This window comes from Gorilla gorilla, chromosome 15 (assembly GCF_029281585.2).
Source record: "Gorilla gorilla gorilla isolate KB3781 chromosome 15, NHGRI_mGorGor1-v2.1_pri, whole genome shotgun sequence".
NCBI lineage: Eukaryota > Metazoa > Chordata > Mammalia > Primates > Hominidae > Gorilla > Gorilla gorilla.
Window position 1 is genome coordinate 117,916,511 of NC_073239.2, and position 13,299 is coordinate 117,929,809.

At 35.1% G+C, this 13,299-nt stretch overlaps 1 long non-coding RNA gene, 6 other non-coding genes and 2 pseudogenes across 11 annotated transcripts in view; all 9 read left to right on the forward strand.

Annotated features, from left to right (window-relative positions):
* LOC109023294 (uncharacterized) overlaps window positions 1-13,299 on the forward strand; it is a 53,676-nt gene that overhangs the window by 11,170 nt on the left and 29,207 nt on the right. For 2 of the 5 annotated variants that reach the window (XR_010130826.1, XR_010130830.1), the window contains 6 exons: window positions 807-891; window positions 1,767-1,831; window positions 4,804-4,887; window positions 5,159-5,321; window positions 6,059-11,757; window positions 12,109-12,195. This is a non-coding gene — a long non-coding RNA (uncharacterized lncRNA). Of the gene's footprint in view, window positions 1-806; window positions 892-1,766; window positions 1,832-3,583; window positions 4,888-5,158; window positions 11,758-12,108; window positions 12,196-13,299 lie in introns of all 5 variants that reach the window. The other 3 variants (XR_010130828.1, XR_010130827.1, XR_010130829.1) reach the window with 3 other exon arrangements.
* LOC115930670 (small nucleolar RNA SNORD113/SNORD114 family) lies at window positions 259-333 on the forward strand. The gene has a single exon (XR_004067289.1). It is a non-coding gene; the product is annotated as a small nucleolar RNA SNORD113/SNORD114 family (small nucleolar RNA).
* On the forward strand, window positions 1,255-1,324 carry LOC115930669 (uncharacterized; annotated as a pseudogene).
* LOC115930690 (small nucleolar RNA SNORD113/SNORD114 family) lies at window positions 2,119-2,191 on the forward strand. Its single transcript, XR_004067307.1, has one exon. It is a non-coding gene; the product is annotated as a small nucleolar RNA SNORD113/SNORD114 family (small nucleolar RNA).
* On the forward strand, window positions 3,050-3,121 carry LOC115930662 (small nucleolar RNA SNORD113/SNORD114 family). Its single transcript, XR_004067283.1, has one exon. It is a non-coding gene; the product is annotated as a small nucleolar RNA SNORD113/SNORD114 family (small nucleolar RNA).
* Window positions 4,037-4,105, forward strand: LOC115930692 (uncharacterized; annotated as a pseudogene).
* LOC115930688 (small nucleolar RNA SNORD113/SNORD114 family) lies at window positions 5,221-5,294 on the forward strand. Its single transcript, XR_004067305.2, has one exon. It is a non-coding gene; the product is annotated as a small nucleolar RNA SNORD113/SNORD114 family (small nucleolar RNA).
* On the forward strand, window positions 10,809-10,885 carry LOC115930682 (small nucleolar RNA SNORD113/SNORD114 family). Its single transcript, XR_004067299.1, has one exon. It is a non-coding gene; the product is annotated as a small nucleolar RNA SNORD113/SNORD114 family (small nucleolar RNA).
* Window positions 12,540-12,612, forward strand: LOC115930680 (small nucleolar RNA SNORD113/SNORD114 family). Its single transcript, XR_004067297.1, has one exon. It is a non-coding gene; the product is annotated as a small nucleolar RNA SNORD113/SNORD114 family (small nucleolar RNA).

The window sequence follows — 13,299 nt, forward strand, 5'->3', positions numbered from 1 at the left end:
GAAAAATTTTCCAAAAGGCCAACCTCAGCCAATGATAAATATGAGATTGGTTGAAACAGTATATTTGCTAGCTCATTTATGACACATTGAGGATAATTCATGAAAGATATATCAAAGTGACAGATTATACAGAAAGTTCTAGAATATTCTATGCTCTTACTCTTTGGATATTATATTTACATGGGTTATAATATTAATATTCATGAATTAATGCATAAATGACATGTAAATGAGAATTAAGCTAAACAGTCCTAAGCTTGAGCCAATGATGAAAACTGGTGGCATAGAAGTCAAGGATGCTGAATAATGTGTGTCTAGAACTCTGAGGTTCAATAGAGGAGGAAATATAGTCTATTGCTTTTGAAGTGATCTTATAGTTAGGTTTTGGAAATACAAAAGGGCCATCTTCTTGGATTGTTTTTGTGACTTTTGTTTCTTCTTTAAAATAAATTCATTGATGTAATAATCAATGTACACATGTAAAAAAGTAAAGATGAGGAGTGTGAAGCGTGTCCGCTCAATGTAAATGGTGAGACAACAGAAATCATTAAAATGTATTGAAAATATGAATACCATTTAAAAAACGAACAATTCAAGTGTAATCTTTGACTACGGATGACATAAGCAGTATAGTGAAGTTTCTTATTTTGCATCAGAACAAGTGTGCTGTTGTTCATTTTTTTAAAAGAAAATTGATAAGTGTTACCACAGTTAATAGATACCTGAATGACTAAGAGAAGGGTCAAATGAATGAATCCGTGAAAAATATTTCAATCCTGTTATCTTCTCTGCTTTGCACTTCCCAGAATGGACACACCTGGGCTGGCAGAACATCTTGCCTTGATCTGGAGCCCCATGTCTGCCCCTCTGTAGAGGTGCACATGGGCCAATGTGAGTTAACAGTAAAATTATTTTTTGCTTTTGCTTATTTGTTTAGGATATTCAGTGTAATATTAAAAAAATATTATATATTAATATAATCAAGGAAGGCCAGCTATGTCCCAAGGATACGTATGGACTTGACATGAAATATTGTGTAGATTAATAGATATTTTAAACAATGAACGTGATGAATGAAGGAAGTATTAATATACTAATTGAAGCAAATGATTATGTAGACAGATACTAGGAATACTTAAGGATCTTGTCCTTAAAACTTGGTGATCCAGAGGTATTTATGTTATTGTTAGTGAACTAATGAATCATTAGGAAACAACTTACAAATAAAAGGAGAAAAAGAGGGCCAATTCTGGCTGGATTGATGATGACCACTGGTGGCCCATGAGTCATACAATGAATACGTGTCTAGAACTCTGAGGTCCATCACAAGCAGTATCTAGCCTAGTCCCTCTGTCTGAAAAACTGTAGACAGATGTCAGGGAAATACAAGAACCTTGTTCTTTTTCTTTATGTTTATGAATTTTAAAAATACTATATTATTAAAATAGCAATGAAGAATAAACAAACATGTATAAATGAATATAGATGAGGATGAAGTATTGTTTATTGTTGAAATGTGTAGTAAAGAGAAATAATACTAATATAAATTGAAATGGTTGGATAATTAATGGACCAAGTGTAATACATCTTTGACTAAGGATCATATAGATAGCAGTAAGTAATGGTTAGTTGCAAGTTTCACATTTGTTGTATTAAGAAAAAATTAATAAATACTCAAATGACTATGTAAATGAATGGTGAAAAATATAGATTAATGTAAAGAATATTCAATTTTTTAATCATCTTCTCTGCTTTGCACTTTTCAGGATGGATGCAATGAGCTGATCATTTTGCTGTGATCAAGGCTATGTTGCCTCTGTGTTAGGCCAATGTGAGTAATGGTTCTTGTCTTGGTTTAGGTTGTTTAATAGTATTCATGATATTATTAAAAATTATCTAATATAATAAAAAGTTAACTGGCTTAATGATAATGTGCAACATTGAGGTTAATTAATCAAAGAGATGTAGTCTCTGTGGGAGATTGTATAGACAAATGTAAGGATTCTTCAAATATCTTGTTCTTGGGTTTTCAAAATCATGTATTCATTTTATTATCAAAGAAGAAATGATTTATTCAATAAATATTTAGAAATGAATGATGAAAGAGAGACCCAACTATGAATCAATGGTGACCACTGGTGGCATATAAGTCATGGATGGTGAATATGAGAAGAAAAGAATCTAGGTTTTTGCTTCTGTTGGAAATGATCCTGTAGACAATGTCAGAAACATACAAAGATCATTTTCTTATCTTGGGGTCATAGATTTAGGTTTATTATTACTAATATATGAATGATAGAACCATTAAACAAATATAAACAGATAAAAATACAAGTAGAGATTTAAGCTACAGTGTCCAGCTATGAATATAGGAGATGAGATAAATTATTACTAAAAATAGGAGATACTGATTCCTCTTATCAAAGAAATGGATCACAGTGTTTCCTCTTTGACTAAGGATTATATAGAATCTAACAAGTAAGAGTCAGTTTTATTTTCTTGGTCAGAGATTGTTTCTTCTGTTAAGAGAGAAAGACACCTATAATATGAAAAATTAGTAAATACCCAAATCACTGAATAAATGCTATGCAGAAAGGCAGGATCAACAGAGATTAGGTCTCAATGTTTTTAGTCTGCTCTGTACTCCTCAGAATGGACAGACCCGAGCTGATTTGGGTGTTCTGTGGCTATGAGATCAGTGGTTGCCTCCATGTGTTAGGAACATGGAGACTGATGTAATAGTCAAACTTCTTGTCTCAGTTTCAGTGTTCTTCTGAAGGGTATTCAGTAATTGCAAAATGTAATCAGTGACTGCCAACCATCACCCAAATGTAAAAAATGTAATTATTATATATGAAGCCTTGAGGTCAGTTGATCCACAGGCAGATGTTAGAAATATTATTATATTTCTGCTTATTCCATAGGCAGGTGTTAGAAATATTCGAGAATCTTGTCTTCTAGTTTTTGTGATTCTTGGTATTTATTTTAGTATTATTAGATTTTTGATGTATTATTCAATGATATGAATGAAGAAAATGAGAGCCAAGCCTGGATCAATGATGTCCACTGGTGGCGTATAAATCATATTTGGTGAATATATGTCTGGAACTCTGAGGTCCAAGAAGGAAGGAATCTAGGTTATTGCCTCTTTTAGAAATAATCCTATAGATTATTTAAGAATATATAAGGATCTTATTTGGCCTTTTTAATGAGTTTTTACTCTATCATAATAAATTGATCAATAAAAGGAGCAACATATGGATACAAATACATAAAGGTAAATAGGGTGAAGCGTCATCAAATTATGGAAAGATGTGGTGGCAAGAGAATCCACATGTATGTACACTGAAGACACTGAATTCCATTAAAAAACCAATGGTTCAGGCTGTTACACCTGGTTAAAAATCATGCAGGTAACATAAATAATAGCCTGTATTCTGGGCTAATGGAAAGTTTGATGTTGTTTTTCTTAAGTTAAAGTGTCACATGTATTATCCCAAATCAGTATATACCTCGAGCTACAAGGATCAATGGAGAGAATTTCTCAATTTTGTTTTTGTCTGTACTACTTTGTATTTCTTAGAATGGACGCACCTGAACTGACCTATGCATTTGCAAGCTCCACGGCTGTCCCAGTGTTTGGAGCATGGAGACCGATTTGAGTTATAGTCACTGTTCTTGCCTTGGTTTTGGTGGCTTATTTAGGATACTCACTGAATACTTTTTTAAAAAGTATTAAATATAACCAAAGAAGGCCAACTGTGGCCCAATGATAAGTATGGATTTGACATGAAATATTATGTTGATTGACCAATTTTTGTAACAATGGGAATGATTAATGAAAGAGGTATATTCAGTGATATACACATATGTCACTAAATGAATGACGTGATTCCATAGATAGATATTAGGGATATAAGAATCTCTTTTCTGTGAGATTTTGTGATTCACAGATAATTATTTTATTATGTTTGATGAATTGAGAATTAATTAATAAGCAAATATACAGTAGTATGAAGAAAAAGACATGTAAACCTGAACCAATGATTGATGGTTTAGGAGTCATGGGTGATGAATAATATGTGTCTGGAACCTAAAGGTTTGCAGAAAACAAAATCTGATCTATTTCCTAGGGTCATTTGCAAATCACAATCAATGTTTGAAATGATAGATGGATGTTAATAATGTGTAAGAATCTACTTTTATTTTGGATTCATGGATTAATATATTGTTATTATTTAAAATTGATCCATGATGAAAGTATTAAACAAACATATAATTCGACAAATAAGAAGATGGAGAGATGGACTTCAACCATGTGATGATTCAAGATATACGATCAACATAAAATGAAACACTAGCTCCCAACATGGTGAAACCCTGTCTCTATTAAAAATACAAAAAATTAAATGGACGTGGTGGTGCACGCCTCTAATCCCAGCTACTCGGGAGGCTGAGGCAGGAGAATCACTTGAACTCAGGAGGTGGAGGTTGCCGTGAGCCAAGATTGCGCCATTGCACTCCAGCCTGGGCAACAAGAGCAAAACTCTGTCTAAAAAAAAAAAAAAAAAAAAAAAGAAAGAAACGGACCCAAGGGTGTTACCTCTTTTTGATTAGTGATCATCTAGATGCTGGGTAGTAGGAATTTTATTGCTTGGAGCAGTCCTTTTGAGGTTGTTTGTTTTGTTCAGAATGAACATATATGTTATGAAAGATTAATAAATACCTAAATTACTGGGAAAGCAAAGATCGACAAAAAGGTCTTAGTTTTTAAAATCAGCTGCTTTGCTTTGTATTTCTTAGAAGGGATGCACTGGAGCTGATTTAAGAATTCTCTCATAGTCACAAGACGTATGCTTGCCTCTGTGTAGGTTCCTGGAAACCAATGTGAGTATGAGTCAATATTCTTGTCTTGGTTTGAGTGTTTTTTAAGAGGTATCACTGTGTTATTATACACTTTGGCATATAATTAGTTAATGTCTTAAGAATGGGATTGATGTAATGCATTATGTTGATTAATCTGTATGTGAAACACTGCATTAAATTAATAAAATGTATCTAGTGTCTATGGGAAATAATTTTGTAGACAGACATTAGATATTCAAGAATCTTGCTCTTGAGTTTTTCTGACTCTTTGGTATTTACTTATTCTTATTAGTGAGTTGATGAATTAATCTATCAATAAATGAAGACATGAATGAAGAAAAAGAGCTCCAGGTCTGGACCAAAGACGAAGCTTGGTGATATATGAATTACGAACAATAAATACCTGTGTTTGGAACTTTGAGGTCCAACATGAAAACTAGTTTACTCCCTATGATGTAATTGATCCTATATATATATATATATATATGTATTAGAAATAGCAAAGATCTGATTGTGTTTCATAGCTATCAATTATATCTTCATAAGTTGATTAGTGCACAAATAACCAAAGAAATGTATGAATACACGAAGAAAAATGGAACCAAGTATGGACTAAGTATGTCCTCTATAAAGTTGCTCTTATTTAGAAACAAATTCTAGGATTTTACTAGGGTCGGATAGGCATTTCTGTTCTAGATTTCTGAAAATGAAAAGATTACTCATTTTGTTGAAAAGGAATAGATGGTTGGAAAAATTAATTCGTTTGTTCCTGAATTATAAACTCATTTAGACTAATAATGAATGAGTTAATAGATAAAAAGGTCAAGAACTGACCACTCATGAGACTGTGTTATAAAGCCAGGAATGAGAAGAAGCTGACTCTGTAAGGCAAAGCTAAATTGCAGAGAATAGCAAGACGATTACATGTTTGAGTGGCGGCACTGGGGCCAATATGTCCCATAGTCAGATGTTTTTCTTAATGCAGGTGATGGATTCAAGAATGTTCACTATTGATGTAAAATTCATAACTGAAATAATTCAATAAATAAAAGGAGAGTGAATCTAATCTAAGGATGGGGAGTGTCGTGAACCAATGTTTGAGATGAACCTAACCCTGATCATTTCATATTTATTCAGACACAGCCTGAATCTTGTTGTTTCTCACCTGTAACATCTACTTTGTACTTTGCAGGGTTGATGTTCATGGGTGATTGATCATCCTGTAGCGACGGTGGTATTGACTGTTCCCCAGAGGACAAGGAGTGTGTTCTTACGCAAGTCATAGTTGACATTCTTGTTTTTGATTCGGTAGTTTGCCTGTTCGTTGATGTTCATAGTACTATAGAAGGTAGATAAATGGCCACATACCTAAAGTGAGAGTCTGTTATAAACTAAGGATTATAATTAATCTAATTCAGTACAACTGTGGACAATTTTGAAAAGATAAAGATTGATGTCATTTTAGCCATTTTATAGATAAACTAAAAATGGGACATTTTTAATATCCCATTTTAGCATTTTTCATAGTTTACACAAACGTTCCTATATTGCTAGATAGCCTAGTCTGTGAACTCCCTGAGGAAGGAGCACATGTGAAGTAAATACTTGTCATTATCATAGTGGGATCAAGTGGAATATTCTTCCGGCTTATTGTTACATCTTCATAGACTATATAATTTAAACAAAACGGTTCAAGCATGGACCATGACATAACTGAAATCAAATGTAGACAAACATGATTATTATTATATTTCACAACATTTTTGTAGTTCGTTACAAAAAAAGACCTAGCCTATTATATTACCTTGTTTATTATCTCTCTTGGAAATGAACCAGTTGATTGATATTAAGACTATTCAAGAAACTTGCTTAGGGGCTATGGTGGATTGTTAACACATACTAATTTTATTATCAGTGGATAAGTATGCATAAACATCTTGTAAGTTAATATAGATACATATGTCTAAGTGTGGTCTCATTTTGAGTATATTTACTGGAACAAGAATTATTATGACATGTCTTAAATGTTATGATCCATTAATAAAAATAGACCAAGCTTGTGACCCAAGTCAGTAACCTGCATATACACATATGTGAATACTCATTGTCTTTATTTCTGGAGCTTTTTAGTTTATACTTGTTTTTGTTTTCTCTTTTAGTAAATTGAAAACATTATATAAATACGTAAATCAAAACATAGGTAAGGAAGTGAGAGGAAGCTAAGCATGGACTACTTATGAGGATGTGTTTTTAAGCAGGGATTATAACTTAATCCATTTTAGTACAATGGAGCACGATTTAAAAAGAGATCAGTGTTTTCCATTCTCTTTTCATAGCTATGTATTATTCCATTTTGGGTTTTACTCCTGTTTATGCAACATTCCTTGATGGATAACAATCTATGGGTTAGATCCAAGGCTTAAATTTTACGTAGTTGTGTTTTTATAAGTCATTATCAGGGTTTTAGATGTTGAATGGGGTGATGACTGATGGTTGTTCGTCGTTCCATGTTAAACGTGTTAAATAAAGAAAAGGCCAAGCACCAATCAGTGATATGAATGGATTGATTGATCAGTTTTATGATTAAATTCATTTCTGCACCCCTGCAATTTATTTAAAAGGGAGATTTGGTATATTAAATCTATGGAAATTTCAATGGAGTGATTGTCTCATGCTTTTCACACCTGTCCTATATTCCACAGAATGGACATCATGATTGGGATCGTCTTTATTAAACTTTGTCAGGAGAGTAAAGATCAATGTGGCCACGTGTTGTGGCTCATGCCTGTAATCCCAACACTTTGGGAGGCTGAGGTGGGCGGATCACCTGAGGTTGGGAGTTCGAGACCAACCTGACCAACATGGAGAAACCCCGTCTCTACTAAAAATACAAAATTACCTGGGCATGGTGGCACATGTCTGTAATTCCAGCTACTCAGGAGGCTGAGGCAGGAGAAACGCTTGAACCCGAGAGGTGGAGGTTGCAGTGAGCTGAGATTGTGCCATTGCACTCCAGCCTGGGCAACAAGAGTGAAACTCCATCTCAAAAGAAAAAAAAAAAAAAGAAAAAAAAAAGAAAACAAAACAAAAAAAGAAAAAACCAATGTAAGTACCTGTTAAAGTTCTTGCTATGGTTCCAGTGATTTGCTTCCTCACTGTGTTAATTAAGAAATTTGAGGTATATTTAATGAATGTCCTCCCTTCCCACTGGCCCTGCCAGGCATGCTGCCATCTGTTCTCTGGGACTTGTGAGTAGTACACTGCTCCTGTTATTTCATGTGCTTTGCTAAGTTGTTTCTTCTGTGTCTCAACTGATCAACACACCCAGACCTAACTTATTTCCAGGTTGGGGCTCTCCTAGAGAGTGCCTCTCTTGGTAGGAATAAACTGGACACAGACAAGAGCCTCCAGGGTGTCTGCCTGTATAAACAAGTTTTCTATGAGAGGGACAATGGGTCATAGGTTGAACACTTGGGCATTACATCTGTGAGAATAAGTCTATAGTAAATTTCAGTAATTTTGAGGGATCTAATTATGGGGTTTCGGTAGATCCTGGGGATTTATTGCATTATTTGAAGGAAATACATGAAAGAATCAGCAAAACATACAGACACACATATAAATAATTAAAGATGAAGAGGATAAAGCTGGATTAATTGAGGAAAATGCTATCAGACAGGAATTTTTGGTTCTGTAATTCTGAAACACTGCAATGCATTAAGAAACCTGTACATCAAGGGTGTCACCTGTCTAGGGTAGGGTAATATAGAGTGGTGGTTCTCAAATGCGAGCATTGGAGTGACCTGGAGGGCTAGTAAAATACAGCAGGTCACCTACCTTCTCAGGATTTCTGATTCAGTAGGTTTGGTGTGGGGTCTGACAATCTAAATTTCTAATAACTTAATTTCTGTAGGTTCCAATAGTTTCCCAAATCATGCTGATGCTGCCTCCTGAGAAATATTTTCAGAATCACTGAGAAAAATGTATGAAATAGTTAATGTCATTGCTCTGTGTCAGTGGTAAGTTCCAGTTTGTTTATTTTATTGAGAAAGATAAGGTAATTAATTAATTAAGCAATTAATATTTATTTATTTATATTTGAGATGGAGTCTCACTCTGTTTGTTGCCCAGGCAGGAGTACAGTGACGCGATCTCAGCTCACTGCAACCTCCACCTCCCAGGTTCAAGCAATTCTCCTGCCTCTGCCTCCCGAGTAGCTGGGATTAAAGGCGTGTGCCACCACGCCTGGCTAATTCTTGTATTTTTAGTAGAGACGGGGTTTCACCATGTTGGCCAGGCTGGTCCTGAACTCCTGACCTCAAGTGATCCGCCCACCTCAGCTTCCCAAAATGCTGCAATTACAGGCGTGAGCCACTGCACCCCACCCAATTAATATTTAAAAGTCTAAGTAAATGAAAGGGGAACAACATGGCTCAATGGAGAAAATGTCTAATTTATGTAACATCATTGTTACATCGTACCAAATGGATGCACCTTAGGTGAGTTAAGCATTCTGAAAAGACCAGGCTTTCTAGGATACTGCTACATTTTAGGAGATTAGAAATCAGTGGAATTGGCACAGTCTTTGTCCGTTGAGTGGGTTTTCATGGGTGTTCATTGTACATCTTTAAAATGAGTGAATGACTACATACATGAATAAAATCAAACAAGGACAAGCCTATACTAATGATGAAGAACCAAAATTTAGGATTAATTTGATCTAGTGTTATTTAGGATGGTTTTTAAAAAAGATCAAGTCCCTATCACAAATTGTTCTGTTTAGAATTCTACTGCAGGTTTTCCCTAAGCATTCCTCAAGTGATAAAGACGTAAGTTACGAAGAAGGGACACATAGGAACTAGAGGCATTTGTCAGCGTTTTATTCTGGTGGTTGAGTCGTGTTTATGTAGAAAGAATATACAAATTATGTGAAAAAAGGCCAAGGAAGGACCAATGATGCGAGTGGAATACATTCTGAAATGTGTTTTATGATCAAAATATCTGTGACCTACTGCGGTCCACTACAAAGAGGGATTTAAGTGTTTACATCTGTAGGAATGCCTACAGATAGATTTCAGTGACATTCAGGAATCAGGTTCTCAGTCTTTGGTGCTTCATGGATTTTGATTTTGTTGTTATTCAATAAGTGAAAGAATAAACAAATATGTCAGTGTATAAAAATGAATAGAATGAAGGGTATCTAACTATGAAAATATGGGGTGAGGCCAGAATTATTGTTAATATAACATAGAACCACTGGAGTTCAGTAAGTAATGCTATCTTTACCCCAAAATGTAACCCCTTAATGCATCGAAGGGGTTACATTTTGGGGTAAGGATAAGTAAGCAAGATTGTGATGTATGTTCTTGCTCTGAGTCAGTGATGAGTTCAAGTGGCCACTTACTGCAGAGGGAAAAAAATAAATTATGCCATAAAATAATAAATACCTAAATGACTGAGCAAAGGAAATGGGGAAGGCATGTATCAGTGGAAAGAATATCTCTGCTTTCTGTTATTTGCAGTGCTTATATTCCTCAGAATGAAAGCTCCTAGCTGATTTAAGCATTCTACTGTGGCCATGAACTCTTATGTGTTAGGAGCATAGAAACCAATGTAAGAGTCAAAGCACTTGTCTTAGTATGAGTGGCTTGTTTAAAAATATTCACTGTACTGTTGACAAAATGTTTAGTCAAAGAAGTTGACTATGGTGTACTATGGCATTGATATGAAATGTATGTTCATTAGTGGATATGTACAACACAAATTAATTAATGAAGGTTATAGTTGCTGAGTGAATTTATTCTGTAGACAGTTATGGATACTTAAGAATACTGTTCTGTGGAATTTGTGGTTCATGTACATTTATTTTATTGTAATTAATCTATTGAAGAACTAATAAATCAACAAATATAGAAATGGATGAGGAAAAAGATGTCAAATCCTGAACTAGTGGTGACGGCTGGTGGCATATTTAGTCACAGATGATGAATAAATACATGCCTGAGACTCTGAGGTTAGTACCTAGACAGAGATCTAGTCTGTTATTTTTGATGGATGTAGTCCTGTAGGATGATTAGTTATACACAAAGGTGATGTTCTTGGACTTTTGTAGTTCATGAATTTTGATTGTATTGTTACAAAGCAATCAATGACAAAATTTATACAATTGCATGAAGATGAAGAGGGTGAAACATTGTCCAATTATGAAATATGAGGTGAGGCCTGAAATACTATTAATATAATTTGAAAGTCCTAAGGTCCATAAGTAGATAAGTGGATCAAGGGTGTCACCTCTTTGGTACAGTATCATATAGACCAGGGGTCCCTAACCTCAGGGCTGTGGACCAGTATCAGTGCCTGGTGTGTTAGGAACCAGGCCACACAGCAGGAAGTGAGTAGCGGGGGAGCAAGCATTACCACCTGAGCTCCGCCTCTTGTCAGGTCAGTAGTGGCATTAGATTCTCATAGGAGCAGAACCTGTTGTGAACGGTGCATGCCAGGGATCAAGGTCACATGCTACTTATGAGAATCTAATGCCTGATGATCTGAGGTAGAACAGTTTCATCTGGAAACCACCCCTCCCTGCCCTGGTCCGTGGGAAGATTCTCTTCTACAAAACCCATCCTGGGTGCCAAAAACGTTGGGGACCATTGGTATAGACAGTGATAAGTAACAGTCAGTGTTATTGTTCTGCATCAATGGCAAGTATCATCCTGTCCTATTTTTAGAAGAGACAAATAATAACATCAATTAGTAAACATTTACGTGGATAAATAAATGAAAGTTGGAAAGCCATTGTCAATGGAGAGAATTTTTCAACTTTTTAATCACTGGTTCTCCTTTATATTCCTCAAGGTGGAGGCTGTCTGCAGTAGGAGCATGGAGACCAACGTGAGTAACAATCACATTTTATGTCTCGGTTCGTGTGGTTTATCTAAGGGTATTCATTATATAATGGCATATGAAATATAATCAAACAGGGCCAAATGCACCCCAGTAATGAAGTTGGGATTGATGTAAATTATGTTCTATGATATATATAAAACATTGAGGCTTTCTGTATCAATGAAGTTTTATTTTCTGGGTTGGTTGCAAGTTTGACATTGTTCCTGTTGTTGAGACAGAGAGAAAGAATACACATATATAATGAAAAATTAATAAGTCAATGAAATTTGGAAAGGAGGGATAAATACAGATAAGGTCTTCATTTTTTTCATCACATGTTCTGCTTTGTAATCCTAGAATGGATGCTATTAAACTGATTTAAGCACGCTTCCATGGTCAGAAGCCTTATGGTTGCCACGGGGTATTAGGAGCATGGAGACCAATGTGAGTAATCATCAAAGTTTGCTTCTTGGTGTGGGTTGTTTGCTTAAAGGTATTATTATTCACTCACTGTATTATTGAAAAGAGTGAATTATAATCAAAGAAGACCAACTGTTGTGCAGTGACAAAATTGATATAAAGCACTATATAAGTTAATGGATATATGAAAAACTGAAGATAATTAATAAAGGAGAGATGATGACATAAGATGACTTTATATGCAGACTAGAAATATCAAGGTTCTCCTTGGGTTTTGTGAATATAGGACTTTAAAATTATTAGTGAACGAATTAACTAATCAATGGATAACTTGGAAGTGAGTGGAGAAAAAGAGAACCAATCCTGGATTGATGATGTGATGACCGCTGGTGGCTTATGAGTCTTATACAGTGAATGCGTGTTTGAAACTCTGAGGTCTGTTAGAGAAGATACATGGCCCATTCTCTCTGTTTCAAATGATGCTACAGAAATATTTCAGAAATGTTTTTATTTGTGATAATTCCATTCTATTTTTATAATTGGATCAATGTGAGAATCAAGTATATAAATAAAGATAAAGTGGATGAAGCATTGTTCAGGTATGGCAGGATATATTATTAATATGTATTGAAAACAGTGGCGTCCAAAGAGAAATAAATGGTACTTGCTTGTCACCTCTTTGGCCAATGATGACATAGTTAGTATAATTATAGACAATGTTCAATTTTTTGGTTAGTGGCAAGTTCAAAATTGTTCATTTTCTTAAGAGAAAATGAAATAAGTATACTCCAGAAAATTACTGCCTAAATGACCAACTAAATGAAAGGTGAAAGGCAAAGATAAATGGTGATAATGTCTCAAATTTGTTATCATCATCTCTGCTCTGTACTCCTCAGAATGGACGTAGTTGTACTGGTTTAGGAATTCTTCCATGGTCCTCTGTTTGCACCGTGCTTAGGAAGGAGCATGCAGACCCGTGTGATTAATGATCAAAGTTCTTGTCTTGGTGGTTTGTTGAAGAGTATGTCATGTATTATAAAAAAGTTTGTAATAGGCTGGGTGCGGTGGCTCATGCCTGTAATCCAAGCACTTTGGGAGGCCGAGGGGGGTGAATCACCTGTGGTCAGG